The sequence below is a fragment of the Chelonoidis abingdonii genome, chromosome 19 (assembly GCF_003597395.2).
Source record: "Chelonoidis abingdonii isolate Lonesome George chromosome 19, CheloAbing_2.0, whole genome shotgun sequence".
NCBI classification, from domain to species: domain Eukaryota; kingdom Metazoa; phylum Chordata; order Testudines; family Testudinidae; genus Chelonoidis; species Chelonoidis abingdonii.
Window position 1 is genome coordinate 16,815,176 of NC_133787.1, and position 17,572 is coordinate 16,832,747.

At 41.7% G+C, this 17,572-nt stretch overlaps 1 long non-coding RNA gene across 2 annotated transcripts in view; it reads right to left on the bottom strand.

Annotated features, from left to right (window-relative positions):
* LOC116828670 (uncharacterized) overlaps positions 1-17,572 on the bottom strand; it is a 108,673-nt gene that overhangs the window by 46,053 nt on the left and 45,048 nt on the right. The window contains exon 4 of one of the 2 annotated variants that reach the window (XR_004374580.1): positions 14,358-14,858. The exons of the other annotated variant lie outside the window; for it this stretch is intronic. This is a non-coding gene — a long non-coding RNA (uncharacterized LOC116828670). Of the gene's footprint in view, positions 1-14,357; positions 14,859-17,572 lie in introns of those variants that run through there. 2 annotated transcript variants of the gene reach the window in all.

Genomic DNA, 17,572 nt, shown 5'->3' on the forward strand with positions numbered 1-17,572 from the left:
GCTCAGAATTGAGAGCAGCAGGATTGGACATTTGTTTTAGTTAGACTTCCTGTTATCCTGGGAAATGTGGGACTGTTTGTAGCTTTGCAAAAGTGCTTGCATTGCAAAAGACTCAGTAACGTTTAGGTGTGTAACTGGTAACCTGTCCTTGCCTGAGGGCTGAGTCACGAGAAGAGGTGGACCACAGCTGCAGTCGATCAACCTTGGCAGGGGTGCTAGATGTGGACAGCTGGCTATATCATTATCAGCCACCAAGAGGGGGTACTCCAACAGTAAGTCCATCCTTCACCATAATTTTATCTAATCTTTGTGTGATGTCTATCACTGTGTGTTAATATTAAAGACTAAACTTATAGGTAACCAAATCAGTTATTGCTGCTTCTGGCCTGTATGCTCTCTTTTTGCAGTGTAGAGGGAGGCTAACTCTTGGAACAATTTTTATGCTGGAAAACTCCATGTAAATGTTATTTCTACTTGAAATCAGTGGGAATACTGCCGGATAAGACTCTTTGACCAGACTTCAGATTGCAGGAAAAAACTGGCATCAGAGGTCCTGGATAAAGTCTAATGTAAAGTTATTGAAAGCCCTCCTGCCCAAAGCTACAAGGAAATATTGTTTGCACAAAAAACTTTCTTCTTGTGGCTGCTATACCATAGTTAGACAGTAGATGGCGATAGTACTACAAGAACTACTCAGTCTTTTCCCACTGAACCCAGAAACACACAATCATTTCCTAGACAGCCTGACTTATTAAAACATTTGGTGCAATCCCTTCAGTTATTTTACTGAGCAAATACTAAAATAGTGAGTTTGTTAAATACTGTAAAATTGAAAATAATATTGATTAGCAAAGGGAGAGAGGCAAAAATATTTCAAAAGCAATGGCATCTCACTTAAATGCAAAGAATGACCACGCTAGCAAGAGAAGCAGCGCTCTGGTTACTGCAAATTAATAAGCAGTTTGGAAAAAAGGACAAAACCCTGAGATCTATCAATATCAGAAAATGTCATTTTATACAAACAAGTCCACTAACTAAAAAGTATTACTGATATTCACTTTAAGGCTTAGGATCAGATAGTAATTAAAAGTATTCTAGCTCCCCTTTACCTGTTTAATATTCATTTGGATTAAAGAAGTAGTTTCCACAGCATTTAGTGGAGAAGTTCCTCTGTTCAGTTGTCTAACATGCAGGTGATTCTAATAGTTTTACACAACGTCCTAGAGAACCTGGCATTTATTTCAGTGCCATAAACATATCGCCTTCCTCACTGAGCGGGCAGGGCAGGAGGTATTTGTATGATGATGTTGCTGCAGATCTTGGGAGAGGGGCGATGCATGAGCTTTAAGGGCAACACTTCATTTCTAACAAAGTTCCTTATTTAGTGTTGGAAGAAGACAACTTCCAGTGATTCTTTGTCAATCTCTTTGGATGCCTAGATACACAATGGGCACAGATGCCAAGGGGTGCAGATAATGAGGTTTTTCTAGACCATCAAACACACATGGCCAAATTCTAACAGTTTCAATGGAATTACATGGTGAATGATTCGGGTCCAAATTCTTACACGTGACAATATCTATTTTGGATAGAAACAGGCTAGATTCTGTTGTTCTCCAGTAACACTCTAGATAAGTCCATTGCAGCTCATTATCTATACCAGGGGTGGCCAACCTGTGGCTCCGGAGCCGCATGTGGCTCTTCAGAAGTTAATATGCAGCTCCTTGTATAGACACCAATTCCGGAGCTGGAGCTACAGGCACCAACTTTCCACTGCTCAACCCCAAGCCCTGCCCCAACTCTGCCCCCTCCCCTGAGCATGCTGCACCCTTGCTCCTCCCCCCTCCATCCAAGATCCTCTTGTACACTGAGAAACAGCTGATTGTAGCCAGTAGGAGGCCCAGGGATGGAGGGGGAGGTGCCAGCAGGCAGGAGGTGCTGGAAGTGGTGGGGTAATAAGGGTGGGGCTGATGGGGGCTCCCAACATATTACTGTGGCTCTTTGGCAATGTACATTTGTAAATTCTGGCTCCGTCTCAGGCTCAGGTTGGCCACCCCAATCTATCCCAATACAGTTACTATTTGTTTACACCAGTGTCCCTGAGAGCAGAACGTAGTCCTATAGCATTACTCTTTTTGGTACCTTTTTGCTTTAAACTTTTTCAGAGTTCACCTCTGATACCCTTATTTAATATCAACATTTTAACACATTCTTTTGGATGACTTTAGTCTTTGTGACTGTACATATGCATGTTAGCATGTGTCACAGTAACTGGGTAAGCCAGGCTTAGACCCCTTTTGTCTCGTGTGCACTCCTTCCTCATCTGATAGGTCTGGCTTCCTGCACCTCACTTTGGGTGGAGCTACATGGTCCAACCACACATAGACTGGATGTATGAGCTGTATCACCCTGTTTATCAACGTTGGTAACCTGACAGGTCTAACTGAGTTTGGCAACTGTAAGCCTTCTCCTCTGGGACCTTGTGATACAGGCTGATTAGTGACCTCAAACTGTTTCTTCCAAACAAAGCACTACAGGCGAGTCTCATCTTATGTGGGGGTTCCGTTCTGCGGTTAGCGCGTAAAGCTAAAACTGTGTATAGTCAAAATTACATTGAGTTAAATGGCGGGTGGAATCGTCTGCACTACATGCACATTATTAAAATTGTTATTTTTCTTTTTTTTTTTTGCCAACCGCATAAAGCTGAAATCGTGCATGTTAAATGCACGTAAGATGCGATAGACCTGTATTTATTCTTTCACCCAAAGGCATAAAGCACATAGTGCAAAGGGTTAAAACAGAGTCCTACATGCCTAACCTCACCCTAATCTTTCCTTGCAAGCTTTGGTATGTTTCATCTAGCCCAGTTACTTCCCTCTCTGACTGAGAAATGCATACTGTCCTGCTTGCAGCATGCACGCGCGCTCTCTCTCTCTGTCTCCTTGTATGCTTGTCAGCTCTCACTGACCTTCCCTGGGCAGCCCCCTTAGTTCACCAATCCTTTTTCTAGGCCCAGGTCCTATAATGGTTTAGCGTCCTCCTTGAACCTAGGCTTGGCCTTAGTCAGAGCAAACCATTCATAGCCTGACTGCAGCCAGGTATGGGGTACTCTCTAATAAATAGTTTCTTCATTGTTTTCTCAAAGCCTCTTATCTGTACCATTGTTCTGCCTTTCCTGTGGTTCCTTTAACAACCCTTTTGAGCAGGAAAACACTGCACAGATCATCTGGAGGACATATATTTATAAAATAACTACACATAACTCCTCATTCTCCACATCATGTTACTGAAATATTTATTCCAGAAATAAAGGAGGATTTTAACTGGCCATCTCGTAATTTAACTTTCTGACCCGGGCAACTATTTCGCCAGTAGCCACAAACTACTCATATATCAAAAGTAGTTCACAAATTAGAATGTGTAATGCATGTACATGTGTGTTTGTATAGCCAGGGTGCAAGATTTTCAAAAGAACTTATCAACCTCTCATGGATCAGTAACTGGTTAAAATATAGGAAATAAAGTTTAGGAATAAATATTCAGCTCTCACAATGGAGCCAAGATGGTCAAGGACAACAACCCCATGTCCACAGTATCCCTAAACCTCAACGTGCAAGAAACTGGGACTGGATGGGATGGGTCACTTGAAATTGTCCTATTCTGTTTGTTCCCTCTAAAGTATATGGGACTGGTCCCTGTCAGAAGACAGGATACTGGTCTGACTCAGTATGGACGTTATGTGCTTAAAGGCCCCAATTCAAGAAAGTGCTTATCAGCAACATATTTCACCCAGAGGGGCTATATTGAAAACTGTGAGGGAATATTTATATTTTATAAGATTTGCTAACATCTACAGATTTGATGAATATTTATTTTTTGGACATCTTGCTAGCTAAAGTGACCTTTCATTTGTACTTTCTCCATCTGTGTCTGTGTTTACTTTTAGTGTTAAGGTTTTCTCCTGTCCATCTTAGACTAACAAGTAATATTTAAATATATGCAAATTGCCCAATTTTGCTGATGTCTAAGGAACATTTTTAAGGTCACCCTTTTTGATCTATTTTACAGATATAATAAATTTATGCATCATTTTTTGATCACTGCTTGTTTTTATCTACATCTGTCTTCTCTGATTGTATTTGAATGGGTTTATTTTCTATTTTAAATAAAAGATTTATGCCTTAGCTGTCAGAGTTTGCCTTTATGTGAAAATTTAATCTTGTTTCTAGAAGTCTAGATTAATTTATTAGATTAAACTGTCCCTTGTGGTTCTCAGATGGCAGAAGTATACTTTTCTCTGTGGGTACAATACATAAACACAATACACTCATTTTAAAACAAAGGACTTTATTAGCCTGCACAATAAAACACAGGATGGACAATGAAAATACACTGGCATTTTTAATCTATGACAGTGAGTAATAGAAATTCCCTGACAAGTAAACATGACATGAAAAGTCAGGCAGCAGTACCCTGGAAAATGTTTCATGACAAATTTTGTGTTTTCATAGCACATCCCTCATATTTAGATGTAATAAATATGGTTCTGTACCAGTAGGCCACATTCTGATTTTTGATAAACCTGAATTTGCAGGGATGTAATACAAACCAAAATCTGGTCCAATGTTTCCAATAAGTCAGAATTTTGTTTAAAGGGTTTTTTTATTTTGCGGGGGGGGGGGGGTCTGGTATTTCATGTGCTCCAGGGTGTATTTCTCCAATATCACCTAACATCAGGCTTACCCAGTACTGAAATATCAAGGTTTCTCTTCTGATTTAAATAAGGAAGAAAAAAAATGCCCATCCATAGGTCTAGTTGCCCTGACAATTATTCACAGTCCACACAGGAATAGCAGGTTGTGTCATGAAAATTCTCCAAGCTAAACTTTACTTAGGCCAGGTCTACACGACGCGCGAAAATCGATTTTAGATACGCAATTTCAGCTACGAGAATAGCGTAGCTGAAATCGATTATCTAAAATCGATCTACTCACCCGTCTTCATCGCGCATGGTCGATGTGTGCGGCTCGCATGTCGATTCCGGAACTCGTTGGTTTTGTGGAGTTCCGAATCGATGTAAGCGCAGCTTCAGATCGATATATCGCGTCTAGATGAGACGCGATATATCGATCCCCGAGCAATCGATTGTAATGCGCCGATATGGCGCGTCGTATAGACGTGGCCTCAGTCTCAAGCACTTACACACGTCCGCAACAAGTTAGTAAAACACCCCCAACCCTTGATCATTACCAAAGCTGAGTGTGGCTTTCGAGTGATACAGCGGCAGCCCGTCTGCTACTGGGGAATACAAGATGCATCCAGAGGGAGAGGTCAGTCCTGAAATGAGTCCCACCTATCTCAAGCTTTCCTCTCTTATTTATATATTAGTAATTAAAGAAACCTTGTTAAGTAAGCAGTTTTAATGATCAAGCAAGAGGTTCCTTCTGATTATAGATTAACCAGGTGTGGGTCTTTCCAGAACTTGCAGCCTTGAGACCTCAATAAACATTCCTGGGGCATATCCTACTCTTTGAAAACGCATGTATCAGCAATTTCAACCCAATTCTTATCAGGAAGGACGCGGGGTCAAGCGACCCTTTCGGTGGCACCCTAAATCCCCCTCCCTGCCTTGGTCAAGCTGAGATTTGCTTTTAACAGCTTGCTGACTAGATTGTCTTTAACAGTAAGCCATAGTGGTTTCAGGCACTTTACTGGTTTGCCAAAGTCTCCCCGTACAGTTGTGTCACGAAATTCTCCAAGCTCCTGTATCTCAGTAAACAGAAGTTGGGACACCGAAAGCCTAGTATTTGCCACACCGTCTCCAGAATCTCTCTCGTCCATCACAGATTCAGACACTTCACTCCATACCTAATTGTTTTTATCCCATTAGGTCCCAACTGGTGTGGGAACAACTCTAGGATAGAATCCTACATGGAGGAGTGGACTAGGTCAAGCCACAATGGAGCCTCTGCATTATACTGTGTTGCATCTGTACTTTTACAAAAAAGCCTCATCTTAAGAATCATGCCTGACCATTCAGGCCTCATTTGCTAATACATCAGTTTCAACCAGCCTGATATTCTGCAAATGCTTCCACCTTTCTTAGTTGCTTAAAGACATCATAGCCTCTTATGAGGAGCCATATCTTTTATCACACTTTTTTGAATGTTGACGTGAGTGCTTTCCTGAATCTGAGTCTAAGTGCAGGTGCAATTGCTGTCTTGAACAGGGACGCTTTTCCAAATGAGTCAAACCATCACCTTGATCTGCTACCCCCAGGAGTTTTCATTTTAGGTTCATAAAAACTGCCACTCTGATTAAAAGCAATGAACCATCTTGTCCAGTATCCTGTTTCTGATACTTTCCATTTCCATATGTGTCACAGGAAGGTACCAGAAACCTCACTGGGGAATCCAGTCTTTAAAGGTCTTTATTTCCTGTGTTCCTGGGCTTCAGTAGTACCCATGCTCAACAGCTTACTTGGCAGGAAATATGATGCCAATTTCCACCTTTTAAAAACACGCTTGAGGTGAACGATTTCTTTGTTCCAGCAGCCACACAGGACTCTAAAGAGAGCCACCTGAAGGCCTCCTCATGTACATGCACCCCCACTTCTGAATCTGTTTGACATTCATCAATACTCATGAACACTAAATTTAATTCCTGAGATCCCAAAGACCTCACTGAAGCTGAGGATTACAGTCCCATTGATTATTTAATTGCTGAACAGCAACAAAGCCTTAACTCATAGCAAGCTGCATTGGTGTCTTATTTGTGTAGCCCAGTTCTTTGCAATCATGTGCTAAAGTTATTTCTGTTTCTTCATGCTTTATAACTTTAAAAAAAAAAGAGGAAGGACAGAGCTATTGATAGAACCTTTCTCTGACAGATTTTATATGATGGCTACATTACAATTAAGGGTATAATTTGCAGCAAAAACATGCCTATGCTATACAAGAAAACCAAAATTAAATTGAATGAGTTGCTAACAGTCAAGGTTGCACCCATTCATGCTAATAACCTTCAATTAGTGAAGCACACATCTAGAGATACAGCTATTTTATCAGATACACATTATTGTGTTAGGAAACATTTGTATCCTAGCAACAAATACTACTTTGAGATGACCCTCAACTCAGTCAGGCTCATTAGGCAAAACAAAAATAAGTGATGCTACTTCCTTGTGTATGTTTTAAGGGCTTCTGGAATTTATTTTAATCCACAGATTCAGGACTAGTGTTAAATACCTTCTTATCACTGCTTCATGTACATATGCTATTGCATCTCTACAGAGGTACCAGCGAGCAATACTTTCTAAGCAAAATCACTTGAGGCCACATTTCCAGAAATGCTCAGGTCTGACAGCTAGGGTCAAATTTTCAGAACAGCTCACTCTCATTTAGGAACTTAGATGATACAGGGAAATATTCAAAGAGGTCTTCAGCACCTAGCAGCTCCCCATTTTCAAGCTCTGTGTTTCCAACAGGAACTGCTGGTTGCCAAAATGTAGTTGTCTTTTAGGTGCCTAAATGAGACCAGAACTTTTCTGAAAATCTGGCCCACAGTTGCAGATGTTTAAAATGGTTAGTAAGAACATAAGATTGACTGTCTAGCTAGCCCAGTATCCGGTCTTCTTAGTGTCCAGTGCCAGATGCTTCAGAGGAAATGAACAGAACAGGGTGATTTTTTTTTTTTTTTTAAGTGCTCTATCCCCATTGTCCCATCCCAGCTTTTGGTAGTTGGAGGTTTGGGGACACCCAGAGCATGGGGTTGCATCCCTGACCATCTTGCCTAATAGTCCTTCATGGACTTATCCTCCAAGCAATTATCTAAGGCTTTTTGGAACCCTTCATACTTTTGGCCTTCACAACATCCCATGACAGTAAGCTAGACAGGTTAACTATGCATTGTGTGAAGTACTGCCTAATGTTAATTTTAAACCTGATACCTATTAATTTCATCAGATGCCTGCCTAGTTTTTGTTATGTGGTAGGGTAAATAACACTTTCCCATTCACTTTCACTATACTGTGAACATTGTCGGCAAATGTTGTCACTTAGCTGTTCACCTTTTTCCAGATCTTTAATGAATATGTTGAACAGCACAAGTCCCAGTACAGATCCCTGGGAGACCACACTATTTCCTTTGCTCCATTGTGAAAATTGAACATTTATTCCTACCCTTTATTTCCTGTCTTTTAACCAGTTACTGATTTATGAGAGGACCTTCTCTATTATCCCATGACTGCTTACTTTGCTTAAGAACCTTTGGTGAGGGATCTTGTCAAAGGCTTTCTGAAAGTCCAAGAATACTTTATTAACCGAATCACCTGTCCCTGTTGACATCCTCAAAGAATTCTAATAGATTGATGAGGCATGATTTCCATTTAGAAAGGCTATGTTGACTCTTCCCCCAACATACTGTGTTTATCTGTGTGTATGATGATTCTGTTATTTACTATAGTTTCAACCAGTGTGACTGGTATTGAAGTTAGTCTTTCCAGCATCCCCCCGGTGCCTTTTTAAACGGTATTATGTTATATACCTTTCAGTCATCTGGTATAGAGGCTGATTTAACTCGTAGGTTACATAATAAAGTTAGTAGTTCTATAATTTCATATTTTAGTTCCTTCAGAACACTTGGGTGAATATCATCTGGTTCTGGTGTGACTTACTACTGTTTAGTTTATCAGTTTGTTCCAAAACCACCTCCTATTGGCACTTCAATTTCAGACTGTTCCTCTGATTTGTCACCTCAAGAGAATGGTTCAGGTGTGGGGGTCCCCCTCATGTCTGCAGTAAAGACCAATGCAAATAATCCATTTAGCCTCTCTGCAATGGCCTCATCTTTTTTGAGTGGTCCTTGATTGTCCAGTGGCCTCACTGACTATTTGGCAGGCTTCCTGCTTACAATTTTTGTTGCTGTTAGTTTTCATGTCTTTCGCTAATTGCTCTTCAAATTCTTTTTTGGCCTGCCTGCATTATACTTTAACACTTGACTTTGCCAGAGCTTGTGTTCCTTTCTATTTTCCTCACTAGGATTTGACTTCCAATTTTTAAAGGATACCTTTTTGCCTCTAACCGCCTTTTTTACTCTATTTAGCCATGGTGGCATTTTTTGGTGGTCTTACTGTTTTTTATTAAATGTTATTTGGGGTATATATTTAGTTTGAGCCTCTATTATTGTGTTTTTAAATATCTCCATGCAATTTGCAGACATTTCACCCATTTGACTGTTCCTTTTAACATGCATTTTATTAGCTTCCTCATTTTTGTGTAGTTCCCCTTTTTGATATTAAATGCTACTGTGGTTGGTTTCTTTACATTTCCCCCCTACAAGGGTGTTAAACTTATTTACATGATGATTGCTATTGCCAAACGGTTCAGTTATATTCACCTCTTGGATTAGATCCTGTGCTCCACTTAGGACTAAATCAAGAATTGTCACTCCCTTTCCAGGTTTCAAGACAAATTGCTCCAAGGAGCAGTCATTTATGGTGTCTAGAAATTTTCTCTCTGCATCTCTTGCTGAGGTGACATTTACCCAGTCAACATGGGATAGTTGAAATTCCCCATTATTATTATTGTTGTATTTTCGGCCCTTATAGCCTCTCTAATCTTCACAATCACGCTCACCATCTTAGTCAGGTGGTCAGCAGTATATTCTGTGACAAAGTTCCTCCTCTACCTTGGTGGGTCCTGCGCTTATTGGCGGATTTGTTCACCTCAGTGATCTTCCCCTCTTGTGGAACCTACAGTCTGGGTCAGCTCCTCCTGTATCTGATCAGGAGTTGGGAGGTTTGGGGGGAACCCATGGGCAGCCCTCTTGTAACTTCCTGGGATTCAGCCCGAGCCTGACTGTGGATCATGCTGTCTATAGTGCCTCCTAACAGCTGCAGACAGCTACAAACCCCCTGGGCTACTTTCCCTCATGGCCTCACTCCAAACACCTTCTTATGCTCACCACACACAGGACCTTCCTCCTGGTGTCTGATAATCTTCTCCTTCTCAATCCTCGCAGCAGTATACTCCTCTCACTCTCGCGTTGGCTACATTGGCACTTATACGACATGCACAACTTTTGCGCTCAGAGGTGTGACAAACACCCCCTGAGTGCTGCAGATGCAGCGCTGTAAAGCGTCAGTGTAATCAGGGTGGCAGCGCTGGGAGCAGGCTCCCACACTGCACGCCTACACCTGTAAAGGATGTGGTTTACGATGCTGGCCACTCTGATACACTACACCACTTCAAAGCGCTTGCGACCGGCGCGCTTTGAAATTTCTAGTGTAGCCAAGGCTCAGCTCTTGCCTTTTCTTGCTCCCAGCTCTTCACACATGTCTGTCTCAACCAGGTGCCCTGATAGCTGCATTGATTGGCTGCAGGTGTTCTAATTAAAGTAGCTATCTCTACTGCCTTCTAGAAAGATCTTAATTGGCTCCAGGTGCCTTGATTAACCTGGAGCAACTGCCATTTGGTTACCAGGGTACTAGGGATTTGTTTAGCTAACATACCTGTTTCTCAGTACTTTACTATAGCCATCTGGCCTTGCCCCATCACAATTCCTACTGCTATTCTCTTGTTCAAGCATGGAATTTCTGCCCATAGACATTCTATGGTACTGTTTGAGTCATTTAATAATTTTATTTTATCTGAGTCTGCTTTCTTTCACATACAGTGCCACTCCCCTGACCAGTGCGACCTACTCTGTCATTCTTACATATTTTGTATCCTGGTATTTTGCATCTTGGTGTTCCACTGATTATCCTCATTCCACCAAGTTTACATGATGCCTGCTATATCTAACTTCATTTAATGCCAGGCACTCTAGTTCACCCGTCTTTGTATTTAGACTTCTACAATTTGTATATAATCACTTGTCCATTTTGTCAAAGTTCAGTTGCTTGCCATCATGTGTTATATTTAAATAGGAGGCTCCTGCATTTGACTGTTCCTCACTAGCTCCTATTGTACTTTATCAACTTCTTTCCTATCCTCTTCACTAGGATATAGTGATGTCATTCCATCTCTTTATGAAAATATGCTTATATGAATGACATAACTGAGATATACTTTATGCCAGATGGCTCATGTGAGATATCGTTGGAAAGGTTATGATTTACTGAATGTGATTATCCAATTATATGCCTGTATCATTTCTGTATCTGAAGTTAGGAATATTGACTATGTATCTGTATTTCAACTATGCTACTTTGGGTGACACCCACTGCTAACACTTCAGGTACAACAATGGAAAAGGCAGACAGGGTGGGTGGCCCGTCAGCGAGGACAACAGACTGTGAAAAGTTTGGCCTCAATACTGTCATTGACTCATGGACTCTGTGATCCTACAGAGTCAGATGGTCTTGTCACCTGATACAAAAACATTACCTGGGATGACTTGTAAATTTTCCACTGTGAGGGAAAGGGGGTCAAGTTTGGGAAATAAAGGATTCCCGCTTTATGTAAATCCTATTTAAGGGTGGGAAGAAATGCAAACAGTATTTCCTCTCCATGGCCTGTCTGCCCAAGAAGAAAGACTGAAGCCAAGGGGGGCGTCCAGGCTGAGATGGGGGTCCAGTCTGAAAAGGAATATAATGGGAACTCTGAACCACAGAAGCTTTGCAACCTGCCTGCAACAATTTCCACGGTGAGAAATATTACTTGTAACCAATTTCTTTAGTGTATTAAGCTTAGTTTGCGTGCTCTGTTTTATTTTCTTAGTAATCTGCCTTATTCTGTCTGCTACCTCTTTAACTACTTAAAATATACTTGTTACAGTTAATACATTTATTTCTGGTTTACAATATAACCAGTTTGTGATTTCTAACTGGGATGTGGGGGCGAGATGTTGTGCATACCCTCCTCCATGTTGAGGGAAGAGGCAAATTCCATATAATGTTGGGTTTGTACTCCAAGCGGGGAGTGGACATCTGGGTGCTGTGGCAAGCCCATTAAGCTGAGCCTTCCCAGAGTGGGTCTCTGTCTCTCTGTGCAGCTGGGTGTGGCCCTGCCTGTGGGCTTGGTTGGAAAAGGCTAGGAGCCCAGCAAGACTAGCTAAAAGGGGACCCAAGGTGGCAGAACAGATAGAATCAGTGATTCAAGGGGTCCAACTTGTCACATAGAGTTTCCCCCTTTAATAAATTCATCCCAGAGGGATGTCTCTGCCTGAATTGTATGCCCATCTGTTCCTGTTGGCTTTCCCCCAGACTTTAGTTTAAAATGCTTTACTTCAAACACATGCTTAATTCCCATTAATTTGAATGGGATTGTTCATGTGCTCAACTTAAAGTGTTTATTATTATTATTAGTATTATCATAGCACCTAGGGACTTCAGTGGATGAGGTCCCCATGGTGCTAGGCACTGTACAAACAAGGAACAAAAATATGGTCCCTGCCTCAAGGAGCTTACAAATGGCTATAGACTAGGGAGGAATACAAGGAAACAATCAGACAATATTGGTAAGTACGATGGGCTGTGACAGTAATTGTGCATCTTTTTTGTTGGCCTTTGCTGAAGCAAAGTTAGGTAACGCAGCTTTGCCTTTTAAGTTTTTGAGATAACGTATCTGGATAGGGATCGAAAGGTTCCATCAATTTCCACTTGTTCACTAATTGATGGGAAAACTGTGTATTTTGACATAAACTGCTGCTAAACTGTGAAGGGCCACCAACTTAGGTGTAGCTGGAAATACTACTCTCTGTTGTTGTAATTGGGCCTACAAATTTACCTTAATTGTGAGCTCAAACTGTGAAAAGTGAGTGAAAGTTCATAAAAATGTCACAATAACCTAAAACAGTAACTATTGATAGGAAAAGACGCTAAAGGGTAACAGACTGAATTAATCCAAACAAAAAAGCCCACTAATGTAACTCCAGGATCATGTCTGGTAAACAAGAAAAGTGCTAATGGACTGGAAATTAATGAACCAAAATTGGTGTGTCAGAAATTAGGCCTAACTGTTGAACAAAATAATGAGTGGATGGGTTATTCCAACCATCACTATCTTCTGGGGCTTCCTATGGAAAATACGACTGGACAGAGGCGAAGCAAAGGGGAACCCTGGCTGACCGAAAGACAAGAGAAAGGGAAGGAGCAAGCTTCACTATCATGGCTGCCTAGGACCCTGACCTTTATTCGTCCTAATCCTGAGAGATGTCATGACCAAACTGGGGCAGAGAGAGAGACCCAGATGACACCGCCAGCTCCAGCTAAATCCTGAATGCCACCTGGGATGTTAGACTTTGTCTACCTTCTGACTCCTCAGTATATCCTTTTCCTTCCCTACCTAATTTCTTTTCTTTCCTCTCTCCCTTTTCCTTCTGTCTAATATAAGTCTGGCTCAGACTGCATATTTTGTAAAACTGCTGTAAACCTGTGACCAGAAAGATGATTTAAAAGGGGCCCAGCTGTGGCTGCCGCCACTGGCAGTGCATAGGAGCTAAGACAGCTTCCTGCCCACCCTTACTCTGTGCCACTCCTGGAAGAGAATGGCACGTACGTACGTACGTGTGCACGCTGCCCCCACCCCAAATGCTGACTCTGCAGCTCCCAATGGCCAGAAACTGCGGCCAATGGGAGCTGCAGGGGCGGTGCCTGTGGGCAATGGCATGCGGAGGCACCCCCCCCGGCCCTCCCGCCTAATAGCTGCTGCCAGAGGGGTGTTCAGGTAGATTTCGGGAGCTGCCCGAGGTAAGCACCTCACCCTCTCCTGCACCCCAACTCCCCTGCCCCAGCCCAGAGCCTGCATCCCACACCCCTCAGCCCCTCCTACCAGAGACCAGCCCAGAGACCATAGCCAACCCCTATCACAGAGACCATACCCAACCCCCATCGCAGAGCCTTAGGCAGGTGTGGGGGGGTCGTGACTTGGACCCATTCTGAGCACCACCAAAAATTATACAAACCTGCCTCCCCTGAAAGGCAGCTAAATGCAATGCCCTAAACAGCCCAATACTGGTACAAATTTGCAAGGTGACTGATAAGATCATATGTTGTGCTTGTGTTTTTTCCAACTAAGTTGCAAATGAGAGTCAACACTGAAGCAAGAAACCCTTTGCCTTTCTTTCTCCGTGTGTGTGTGTTTGTCTTGTTTTGTTTTTCTATGAAACAGGATGAGACTTTAACAGTCACAACACCCCTGTCCATCTCAACCAGCTTCCTTTTTTCTCTAAAGGACAATTACTACCCTCTTTAACACCATCTAACAAACTGTCAAATCCCCCCCCGCCCCCCAGGTCTCTCTTCAACTGAAGGGAAAAGGAACAAGAAGTTAAAATGAAAGCCTTACTTAAAGCATTTGAAATGTAAAATTTTAACCTTTTATTAAAGATACAGAAGAAGAAGGAAAACTGGTTAATAGTGTTTAATGGTGTTTGTCACGGTAATAAGCAAGCTGAGATCTCTGTATCCTAAATCTTGTTTAAGGCTGTTTAATGTAGGACAGTGACAGGATCGTGTTAACACCTCTGACTCTTTGGGCCTCTTTATTACATTCTAAATTAATACAACACCTCCAGGCTGGTTATGTGGGTGACACTGAAGGACATTCATGGGTCCCAATTATCCCTAAATTTAGCTCATAGATTAATGGCCTTTCCAGAAGGAAAACAGATTTAGTTCCTTTATCATTGTAGAATAAAGGGCCTCTCTGTATCAGAGCTAGTCTAAAAGGAGAGAAGGATCAGTTCTGCACAATCGATCCATCGCACTTCACTGATGCTAGAAGACGAGATGCATTGCACGATAGCAAAGTTGTTCAGCACCTTCCAGCAGCAGAGCTTGACACAGGGAGAACTTCTCACCGAAATCATATTGTCAGTAATTGTCAGTTAAATAGGCTTCCAGGTAATACCATGGGCTTTGCACAAAGAAAGAAACATGTTCTTGGGCTAAAACAGTATCAGTCTTTCCAGCACATTATAGAAGTCTGTCGTATTTACTTGCTTTTGAATTTACTGGTCTGCTGCCAACCCAGCTGTCCTGTCTATCAATCGGAGAGATTTTTTTTTTGTTGTGTTTAGAAATGGAATTCTCTGCTTTAAATCCTTCCTGACTGAATGCCAAATCCTGAGTGAGTCCTCAGTCACTGGGAGGTGAAGATGCTCAGAACCTCTCGGGATTTGGCTACAGGTCCTCATTCAGGCACTCTGACTCCTGATAATCCCACTCATTTCCATTCATTTAGGTGTGACAATTGGGAGTATGCTACAAAGAATGAACTTCCTATCTACCAGTGCCACAGTAGGGCTCCTTTTTATGTGTATCAAGCATTTACACAACATCAGTGACCTGGAGCACAAAGAGCAAAACAGCATCTCTAAAGTAAAATAATCAGTTGTATGGTAGCGAACTGAATGAAAGCAGTCAGGAAACACTGCTTTTAAAATTTAACTTTTATCTATCTGTCTGTCTGTCTATCGTGTGTGTGCGTGTGTAAGAAAAGGAGGAGGCAAATTGGCTGTATGTATTGAGATTACATGTGGCACCACAATGAAAATGAATTGTAATGTAGAAACTAATCAATGAGCCTTCTTGGGTTTTTTTTTTTTTTAAATGGAATTAAAAATAAGGTTCTAACTGATGTATTTGGTGTCCTCCCATTTACAAAATAACTGATTAGTGAGACCTGCCCAATCAACTAGGAATTCTATATTCAGGATCAGTTGTACCTCTTAAGAATACAATGCTCTGCCTGCCTTCTTGATTGGCCCACCACAGTCGTGAGCAGATAAATTGCCCACTAGTGATTCTGCTCACACAATGCTGGGCAAATGACCAATTGCTCTTATCATTTTGCAACTAACAGTTACTATTGATTCTTTTTCTCTTTTTATTTACGTTACCTCATTTGTCTTCTGTTCTTTGCTCTCCATTTACTTTGTTAGCTACAGATTTGCCTTTCCTTGTCCTTTACAAGGGCAATGAACTTTTAACAGAAAATTGTAAGTGAGTTTAGTGCTTATAAGGCCTTATTAAGTGGAGGACAACAATAGCACTGCCTTGACCCAAGTATAACATAGGCTTGCATTGTTCAAGCTTCCTGACATTTCTGCCAGTGTCACTTCAGCATTGTTTGGCAAAATTCCTGTTGTTCTAGTCAATAGGCTCTCTTTATAGACTGCCAATAGTACCAAAATAATAATACATAGCATTCAGCATAGATGAAGCATACTTACAGAGCTTTACAGATGTACTTATACCACCCTAAAACATAATTCAAATGTGAAGTATTTTTGCAAGAATCACCTGTGATCCAAGCTATAATTTGAACCCACACATGACAGTGTCAGATATTATGGCAATGGTGGTTAATATCTTGGCTATAGCAATTCCTAATATCACTTTTCCACGTAACAAATTGCTGCTGTTGGCCAAGGTATGTCACTAGACCGCAAATAGGAGAAGCAGTGGTCTTCACAGTCAGAGTATGTCTGCACTGCTGTTTGAAGGTGTGACTTCAGCTAAAAACAGTATGTATTTAAACTAAACTATCATCTTTAGCATGCTGGTAAAAATAGCAGTGAAGACGTAGCAGGGTGAGCTATTCAAGCCCACCCAGACTCCTGGATATGTCTTTGCTTTCCTAGCTCATGCTGGGGTCTCTGTCACTGCATCTTCACTGCTATTTTCAGCTATGCTAGCTACATCAAAGCTAGCATGGGTATGCCTGTGAGCTGCAGTCACAGCTCTGATTGCAGTGCAGACATACCAACAGATAGGAAGGACAGACACTGTAGCTTATGCAATCATGGATGTGCAGGTAGGTGTTCACAAGCCAACCTCTCTTAAGTGTGGCCCATGCTACAGAAGATTTGAGAACCCCTTGACTAAAAGAATATTTGAAAATCAAGAATAGTCATTCCCAAATCCTGCAAGCGGCTTTTAATCACTACAGATCTCAAACAATTAAAAACAACATTAAAATTTTAAAATTGTAGGTACAGGTAAACAGAAGTCTCTGCATATTCAAGTGCTGCATAAATATTTATCATATCAATGTAAAACCTTCCTTTAATAATAAATTTTCCCAGGGGTGAGTTGTTACTATGCAGAGGATCAGAGCTCAAACACTGAGTTGGCTTTTCCTTACTCCATAGGCCGGTAGCAGCTGGGTAGAGGAGGAGGAAAAATTTGTATCTCAACCTTTGGCTTGGTTTGCAGAAAGACACACAATTCCAGAGGGATCTTGGTGGCTTTCCTTTGGATGATGGAGTGTGCTAGGAGATATGAATGACATCTGGAAGACCTATAGTCTTAGTACTGTCAGGCTTCCTGGTGAGGATAAAGGAAAATGTCTTTTCGAGAAAGCATGATGTTAAATTGTTGGAAGCTCTTTTGAACAAACCTTTTCTCCAGCAAAGGTATGGGATTAAAACTTGCATGAGTTTTTGGCGCCCTTCTCTGTAACTCTTCTTGACCCCATACCCACACCAGTGTTTAGACATTGCTGCTCCTGGCTGCTCTCCTTGACCTTGCTTAGACCTTGTTATCTCTGAGTGGAGCCTCCTTTCACATGGCTACAAAGGGGCTGAGATCTATTTACTCTTTCTTTGGATTCTGTACAGTGATCTC